The sequence below is a fragment of the Heterocephalus glaber genome, unplaced genomic scaffold (genome assembly GCF_053883595.1).
Source record: "Heterocephalus glaber isolate CG9 unplaced genomic scaffold, H.glaber_assembly_v1.0 deba00001428, whole genome shotgun sequence".
Taxonomy (NCBI): Eukaryota; Metazoa; Chordata; class Mammalia; order Rodentia; family Bathyergidae; genus Heterocephalus; species Heterocephalus glaber.
The window spans coordinates 22,159,027-22,167,634 of record NW_028258293.1 but is presented as its reverse complement, the minus strand read 5'-3'; the positions used below and the strand labels follow the sequence as shown (position 1 = coordinate 22,167,634).

The 8,608-nt window shown below is 38.2% G+C and overlaps 1 pseudogene; it reads left to right on the top strand.

The window, feature by feature from the left end:
* Nucleotides 1-2,106: 2,106 nt before the first annotated feature.
* Nucleotides 2,107-3,082, top strand: LOC147828007 (olfactory receptor 10T2-like; annotated as a pseudogene).
* Nucleotides 3,083-8,608: the final 5,526 nt, after the last annotated feature.

Genomic DNA, 8,608 nt, shown 5'->3' with positions numbered 1-8,608 from the left:
TTTCTCGTGCTCCCTTACAATTTTTAAACAATTTTTCTTTTCCTGGTCACTAATTGCAATTTTATCTTCTATATGTGAAATTCTATCCTCACATTGGTTCATTCTGCTGTGCAGACTTTCGATAGAGTTTTTAATCTCTTGGAAATCTGTTTGTATCTGTTTTATGGATTCCATTTGTTTCCTATGTTGGGATTCCATCATGTTCCTCAGATCCTCTATTTTTTTTTTATCTGTGTCCTCTCTATATTTATTAATCATGTTTTGCACTATGAGCACAAACTTTGCTGTTATCTGCGTAATTCTTTCTGATTTCATTTTTCCCAGATCCTCTTTTGTTGCCAGTTCAGAGAGTCCAGGTGGTTGAATATCAGATTGTTCCATCTCATTTCCCTTTGGGGTTGCTGTAGGAGATCTGGAAGTTTGTTTTTGAGACTTGTTTACATGTCTTCTCATTTCCACGGCGGGGGGGGGGGTGTTTCTGGCGCCCACGCAGCTCACATTCTCTGCCCTAGGAGCGTGTGATGGTGGCAGGGCTGCTTCCTTCCAGGTGCTGGGACCAGCTCAGCTTCTCTGCCCTAGGAGGGTGGGATGGTGGCTACTATATAACCAAATTAAGTAAATGCTAAATAAACAATGTATTTTGGAAGAATGAGTGCACCTAAGAAAAAGCCATATAAGCTTCCTGAGAAAGACAGAACTACATCAATTTATTGAATTGTCCTGACCTACTTATATTTACCAGATTGGTGGCAGATGGGGTGTACTAAATGCTAACATAGTCCTCTGTCCTGACAACTATGGAATTGGACACACTAAAATATCATCATAAACCAACCAGATGTAAACACAGGTGAATTTATGAATGAAATCAGAAGGATTGAAAAGGTATTCCTAGTGAGAATTCTGTCAAATACATCAAATGGACCAGGACATTTTACAGGTTGTATAAATACTGGTTACCTAATTTTCCTCTTCCTATATTCTTCTCTCAGAAATTGAGTACACAATACATAAGGTAGTCAATTAATAGTATTTTTTTCCGTCAAACCTGAAGCTTTGTAGATTCCTCAGAACACTTTCCAGTACATCTTCCTTTCTTCCATTCCTGTTCCACACATATGACTCGGTACTGTTTTCTTTTCCTTCTTTGAAAAGTGCCTTAAATCAAACCTTACTATATGGAAATTAGTCATTAATTTCATGTTGTCATCTCACACAGTGTGAATATTCTAAGAACCAATGGAAATACAAATGTAACTGCATATAATGAAATCAAGTTATCCCAGCTATACTGCAAAGCAGCCATTTCCACCAGAACATCAGTGAGAAAACATTTTAGAATTTCCTGAAAGCTGAAGAATTCACCAACACATGTTACAATCATGCCATCCAGGAGTGGGATAATCTGTCCACAGTGCTCTTGACTTCATGCCACACCTGCATGGGAGACAGTTATTGAAGATCGTCCAGGCTTCTCTGATGGTTGTTAATTAGAATCCAGTAAAAATGAACATGGCAAATTCATTTATCAGATCTACTCAGGGTTAGCCACACAGACATTGCATTCAAGATGACAAGAAAGAGTATTTGGAAATCATGCAGAAGAATTTTCCTTAACTCCCTTTCAACTGTTATTGAATCAGAAGACATTTTACTTGCATCTACTTTTTTAAAATTTATAAACTTGGTTCACTCTGTAGAGCATTTCTGTATAGTACCTTTAAGTCACATAAACATTATACAGGTGTTTCTCATGATATTCCTGGGGTGAGAACGTAAGCACATTTTTGGTATCTTTTTCTCTGATGCAGATTTTGACTGTAGAAGACATAAAGGGGTCCCATATTAGTAAGCTTCCATAGGATAGATGAACCAAATATATCATTTATAAGTTCACATAATACAAATTTTTTCTCATTACTCTTCGTCTTGACATTTAATTCAGCCAAATTCCCTTAATTCCTTTTATGTAGGATCTATTATTAAGACTTGCATAGCCCTTGCCCAGGGGCTCACTGATGTTGACACACTTCATAATCCATCAGAGTTTTGACCTCACACACACATATAACTGAGGGTAGGGTGGATAAAATACTGCCACAAAAAATGGACAATCACACCACAGTGAAAACATTCGTTCTGTGGGGGTTTGCCAGTTTCCCAGAAGTGCAGACTCCTCTCTTTGTGGTGATTTTCTCTTCCCATGTGATGATCCTATTCGCAAATGTGTCCATAGTGATGGCCATCAACCTCAATCACAACCTTCACACCCCCATGTACTTTTTCCTCTTTGGCCTCTCCTTTTCAGAAACCTGTACCACTATGGTTATCATCCCCAGAATGTTAGCAGACTTGATATCAAACAGCAAGACCATTTCTCTTCCTGAGTGTGCCACCCAGATGTTTTTGTTCTTTGGTTTAGGAGCCAATAACTGCTTCATCTTGGCTGCCATGTCCTATGACCGGTACACTGCTATCCACAACCCACTGCATTATCCCATGCTGATAACAAGAAATGTCTGCTTTCAGCTCATGATGGCTTCTGCTGTGGTTGGATTCCTAGTTTCTCTCTGCATTGTCATCATAGTGTTCAACTTGTCTTTTTGTGACTCAAACAGTATTCGGCATTTTTTTTGTGATATTGCACCTGTAGCCTCTCTGGCTTGTAATTATGCTTTTTTTCAGAAAATGGTTCTGCTTGCATTCACTGCCTTTGTGTTAGTGGGTAGCTTTATCTTAATTATGATTTCCTATGTCTTCATTGTGTCCTTAGTTGTGAAGATGCCTTCTGCCAAAGGGAGAAGAAAGGCCTTCTCAACTTGCTCCTCTCACTTTACTGTGGTCTCTGTGCACTATGGATTTGCTTGCTTTGTCTATTTAAGGCCCAAGAACAGTGACAGTGACTCATTCGGTGAAAATACACTGATGGCTGTGACCTACACAGTGCTGACTCCTCTGCTTAACCCCATTGTTTATATATAGTCTCCGGAACAAAGAAATGCAGGTGGCCCTGAGGAAAGTCCTACTCAGTATAACGAAGTTTTCCCGTCAAATGGCAAACAAAAGAGCCCAGAATATTTAATGTGCGAAAAGAGTAGACTACTTCCACTAAAAATCATTACGTAGCATTCAAGGCAATTAAAGTGTTATTTAATTGCCTGATGTGTCTATTTTTCTAGTACAAAATAAGAGGTAATTTTAACATGTTATTACACAATGGTATGTTTGTAAGCATATATAAAGAAACAGACATAGGAATGTAGTGAAAAAATCAAAACATGAATTAAAATGTCATATTTTTATGCCATTTAATCCCTTTGCTGAAGGAAGAAATTCATAGTAAAGAGAGAATGAATGCATTGGCAAGGGTGATAGGGAGAGGGAAAGTGAAGAAAAGCGAGAGGGAAGGAATAAAGAGTGGAAGACCAGTATAATAAAGAAAAAAAATTTAGAGTTGAAATGAGGGAACAAGCACAATACACACAAACTTCAAAAAACTTTAAGAAAAGAATATTTTTGAACTCTATTCAAACAAACATGGATAAAAGATTGGAATTGATTTATTTCTAGAAAAAATGAACTGTCAAAAGTGATCTCATGCAACAATCCTTAATCAGATACTGGCAAATAGAATGCAGGCTATCATCAAGAATATCATGCACTCTGATCAAGTGGGATTCATCCCAGGGTTACAGGGATGGTTCAATACAGGCAAATCAATCAATGTAATGCACTATATCAATAGAACCAAGGACAAAAACCATGTGATTATCTCCATAGACACAGAAAAAGCATTTGACAAAATCCAACATGCATTTGTGATAAAAACCCTACAAAAAATTGGAATAGATGGTCTCTACCTCAAACAGATAAAAGCCAACTATGAAAAACCAACAATCAATATCATACTAAATGGTCAAAAAGTGAAATCCTTCACACTAAAATCAGGAACAAGACAAGGATGTCCACTATCACCACTCTTGTTCAATATAGTTTGGAAACATTAGCCAGGACAATTAGACAAGAGAAAGAAATAAAAGGAATAAAGATAGGAAATGAAGAAGTGAAATTGTCATTATTTGTAGATGACATGATACTCTATAGAGAAGACTCCAAGAACTCCACCAAAAGTCTTCTAGACTTAATAATCAAATTCAGTAAAGTAACTGGTTACAAGGTCAACACACAAAAATCAATAGCTTTCCTCTAAAAGAATAACAGACTCACTGAGACAGAAATAGGGCAAATAATTCCTTTCACAGTAGCATCCAAAAAACTGAAATACCTAGGAATCAACCTAATGAAAGAAATCAAAGACCTCTTCTCTGAAAACTATTGCACTCTGAAAAGAGAGATTGAAGATGATATCAGAAAATGGACAGACATCCCCTGCTCCTGGGTAGGAAGGATTAATAGAGTGAAAATGGCCATCCTTCCAAAGCTGTGATATAGATTCAATGCAATTCCAATTGAGATTCCAGCAGCATGTTTCACAGACCTTGAGAAAACAATCCAAAAATTCAATTGGAACAAGTGACCCAGAATAGTAAAAGCAATTCTAGGTAACAGAGACATGGCAGGGGGTATCACAATCCCCAACTGGAAACTATACTACAAAGCTACTGTAATAAAAACTGCATGGTACTGGTAAAGAAACAGACCTGAGGACCAGTGGAACAGATAAGATGCAGTAACAATACCAGACACACTCAGCCATCTCATCTTTGATAAAGGAGCCAAACATCCTCAATGGAGAAAAGATAGTCTCTTTAATAAATGGTACTGGAAAAGTTGGGCTTCAACTTGCCAAAGATTAAAACTTGACCTATATCTCTTGCCATGCACTAACCTAAAATCAAAATGGAATGAAGATCTAAATATTAAAATAGAAATGCTGAACCAGTTGGAACAGAGGTTAGGTAGAACTCTTGAAGACATTGGTGTAGGAAAAGATTTCATGAACAAAACCTCAGTTGCCCATGAACTAGCACAAACAATCAACAAGTGGGATTTTTTTTTATTAAAAAGTTTCTGCATAGCAAGAGAAACCACCAGCAGTGTGAAGAGACAATCCACAATGTGGGAAAAAATCTTCACCTGCTTTTCCGCAGACAAAGGTCTACTATCTCAAATCTATAAAGAACTTAAAAAGATCGGACCTCCCAAATTTAAAGACCCAATATGAAAATGGGCATCTGAAATGAACAGACATTTCTCAAACAAAGTAGTAATAGGAAATAAATACATGAAAAAATGTTCAACATCACTGGTCATTCGAGAGAGGGAAATTAATACAACACTGAGATTCCACCTCACTCCAGAAAGAATGGCTGCTATCATGAAATCAACCAATAACAAATGCTGGCGGGGCTGTGGGGAAAGGGGAACCCTGCTCCACTGCTGGTGGGAGTGTAGACTGGCCCAACCACTGTGAAAATCAGTATGGGGATACCTCAAAGAACTAGGACTGGAAGTCCCATTTGACCCAGCTATTCCACTGCTGTGGATCTTCCCCAAAGAATTAAAAGAATCATACCACAGTGATATATGTGCACCCATGTTCATGGCAGCACAGTTTGTGATAGCTAAAACTTGGAAACAGCCCAAATGTCCATCAACTGGAGACTGGATAAAGAAAATGTGGGTTTTTTTATGAAATGGAGTACTACTCAGCCATAAAAAATGAGAAATTAGAGACATTTATAGCTAAATGGATGCACATTGAGGTGATACTCTTAAGTGAAATAAATAGGACACACATGTATAAATACCAAATAGTTTCTCTGGTGGGAGAAACTGAAAGTGTAAATAAGGACTAAATGTATAATAGGTCATGTGAAATAGGAGGAAAAGGGGCAAAGGGGAAGGAAGTGGGAGGGCTAGGGGAAAGGAAAGAAAGGAATGGAATTAGTATGAGAAAATGGAAAGATAGAAACAAAATCTTTGTAAATGGGGAGGAATGGAGGGGTTGAAGGGAGAGCTGGGCAAAGGTGAAAAACAAGAACCAAGAGAGACTATGTAAAGGTGCAAATTTCCAATGATGAATGTCATTATATTGTATACCTAAAATGTACCAATGATTAGAATGAGTAATCGATATTGCCAGATAGGAAGGAAAGTTGCAAAGGGGTAGGGGGTAGTGGGAGGGGCAGGGGAAAGGAAAGAAGGGAAAGGAAAAATGATGAGAAATGGATAAAATGGAAATAAAGTCTTTGTAAATAGGGAAGGGTGGAGGGGGTGAAGGGAGGGCTAGGAATGGGGAAAAAATAAGAGCCAAGATGCATTATGTAAAGGTACAATTCCCAATGAGGAATGTAAATGTGTTGTATACCTACAATGTACCAACAAAAGAATTTAAGAAAAATAAGTGATTTCAAAAGAAATAGACATTTTAACACTCCAGATTCTATGGAAATTATCTTTAAAATATGAAAAAATCTATTCTTTCAGTCACAGAAAAAGAATTAGACTACAGGGTTTTATTTCTCCATCAGTTTTGAAAGATAGTTTTTCAGGGTACATCAATCTGGGTTGGAGGCTGTTTTCCTTTATGGCTTGGAATATGTCACTCCAAGCTTTTCTTGCCTTGATGGTTTGTGTTGAGAAATCTGCTGTGATTCTAATGGGCTTTCTTTTGTATGTGATTTGTTTCTTTTCTCTAACTGCTTGTAGAACTTTGTTCTTCTGTTGAGTTTCTGGAATCTTAACAATTATATGCCTATGTGTAAATTTTTTTTTGATCAACGCTACTTGGAGTCCTATATGCCTCACTTGTCTGTATGTCAAGTTGTTTTGCCCTCCTTGGGAAGTTTTCTGCCACTACTTCTGTGAAGAATTTTTTTTTATGTCATCTGCACTCTCTCCTGTTTCTTCATTGACTCCAATCAGTCTTATGTTATTCTTCTTTGCATCACCTAGCAGCTGCTGGATTGATTTCTCATGGTCCCTTATAATTTTGAAGAAATTTTTCTTTTCCTGGTCACTAATTGCAATCTTATCTTCTATATCTGAAATTCTGTCCTTGCATTGGCTCATTCTGCTGTGTAGAGTTTTCGATTTCCTGGAAATCTATTTGCATCTGTTTTATGGATTCCATTTGTTTCCTATGTTGGGATTCCATCACGTTCCTCAGCTTCTCTCTAGATTTATTAATCATGTCTTGCACTACAAGCACAACCTCTGCTGTTATCTGAGAATTTATTTCTGATTTCATCTTTTCCAGATCCTCTTTTGTTGCCAATTCAGGGAGTCCAGGTGGTTGAGTATCAGGGTGTTCCATCTCATTTCCCTTTGGGGTTGCTATAGATGATCTGGAAATCTGGTTTTGAGACTTGTTTACATGTCTTCTCATTCTGCCAGTTGGGGGAGTTGCTGTTGGCGCTCATGTGGCTCACCTCCTCTGAGCTGGGAGCAGTGGGACAGAGGCTCAGAAGCCCCTTCCTCTGTGCCGGATGTGGCAGGATGGACTGCAGCCCAGTAGCCCCATCCTCTGGACAGGGAGTGGCTGAACGGATGGTGGCCCAGAAGCCCCTTCCTCTGGGCTGGTAGTGGCGAGACACTACATGGTTTTATAATTTGCTTCAATTTATATGTTTAGTTTCAGTTTCACTTTCCAAAACATTATTGTAAATGCTACTTAAACTGATTTATAGCCTGCATAATTGTAAATATTAAACCCACAACAACAGAAGCTGCTGTATGTCACTCCAATCTGTTTGAAGACAGAGTAATCAGGTTTTCAAGTGGGTTATGGAAGAAATTGGATCCTGTGAAGAGGGCTAAATATTTCCAGGATCCATCCTTTAATAGTTCTTCACATAGTAAGCAATGCTACTAATTCTGAAGCACATCCAATGCTCTGAGATGGGACAAAGGAACAAAAGTTCTGTGGCAAAGTTTTAATAAGTGAAGAAAAGAAAATGGCTAGGACTCTGAGGGCAAAGGTGTACTGGTGCCTATCTGGGTAATACTGGTATCGATGGAGGAATGTTTTATTCCTGAGGATGGTGAATAAGCATAGCAAATTGCTGAGGGAATGTCAATATTACGTGTTGGTTCTGGTGGAACAGTAGAGTGGGCAATTTCTCTTAAAAAGAGCTGAGAAGCTGATATGCTTCTCTCAGAAAACCAAGTTAATTAAGATAAAGAGACAGAGAATGCACTCTGTGGAAAGTTGATGAGTGGAGAAGAGAGACGATGCTAGAATTAAAGTAAAACATCTTAGGGGGGGAAAGCCAGAAAAGAAGGTAGAATACAAAGTGATGCAGTATCATGCTGCTCTGGAGTGAAGAAGGTGAGCAGATCCCCAGAAAGGCCTGAAAGTGGAGTTTATTGCTGGTGATAGAGCCTGTGGGGCTGCCAGGTCCCATTTTTTGTCCAATACTGAATTGGAATATAGCTACAAGTTCTCTGACTACACTTTTTGCACACATTCAAATGCCACCTGCTAGGTGTTAAAGTCTCCATTTCGCTATGTGATGTTTTCACATATTTCACTGAATTGATTCTTTTAATGCTTAATTTTGTATTCTAAGTTTTTTATCTGCAGCAAGATCTAGTTCTTTATACTATAAGCAGAGCCATGGGAAAATGAGTCTCTTGGTAGCAC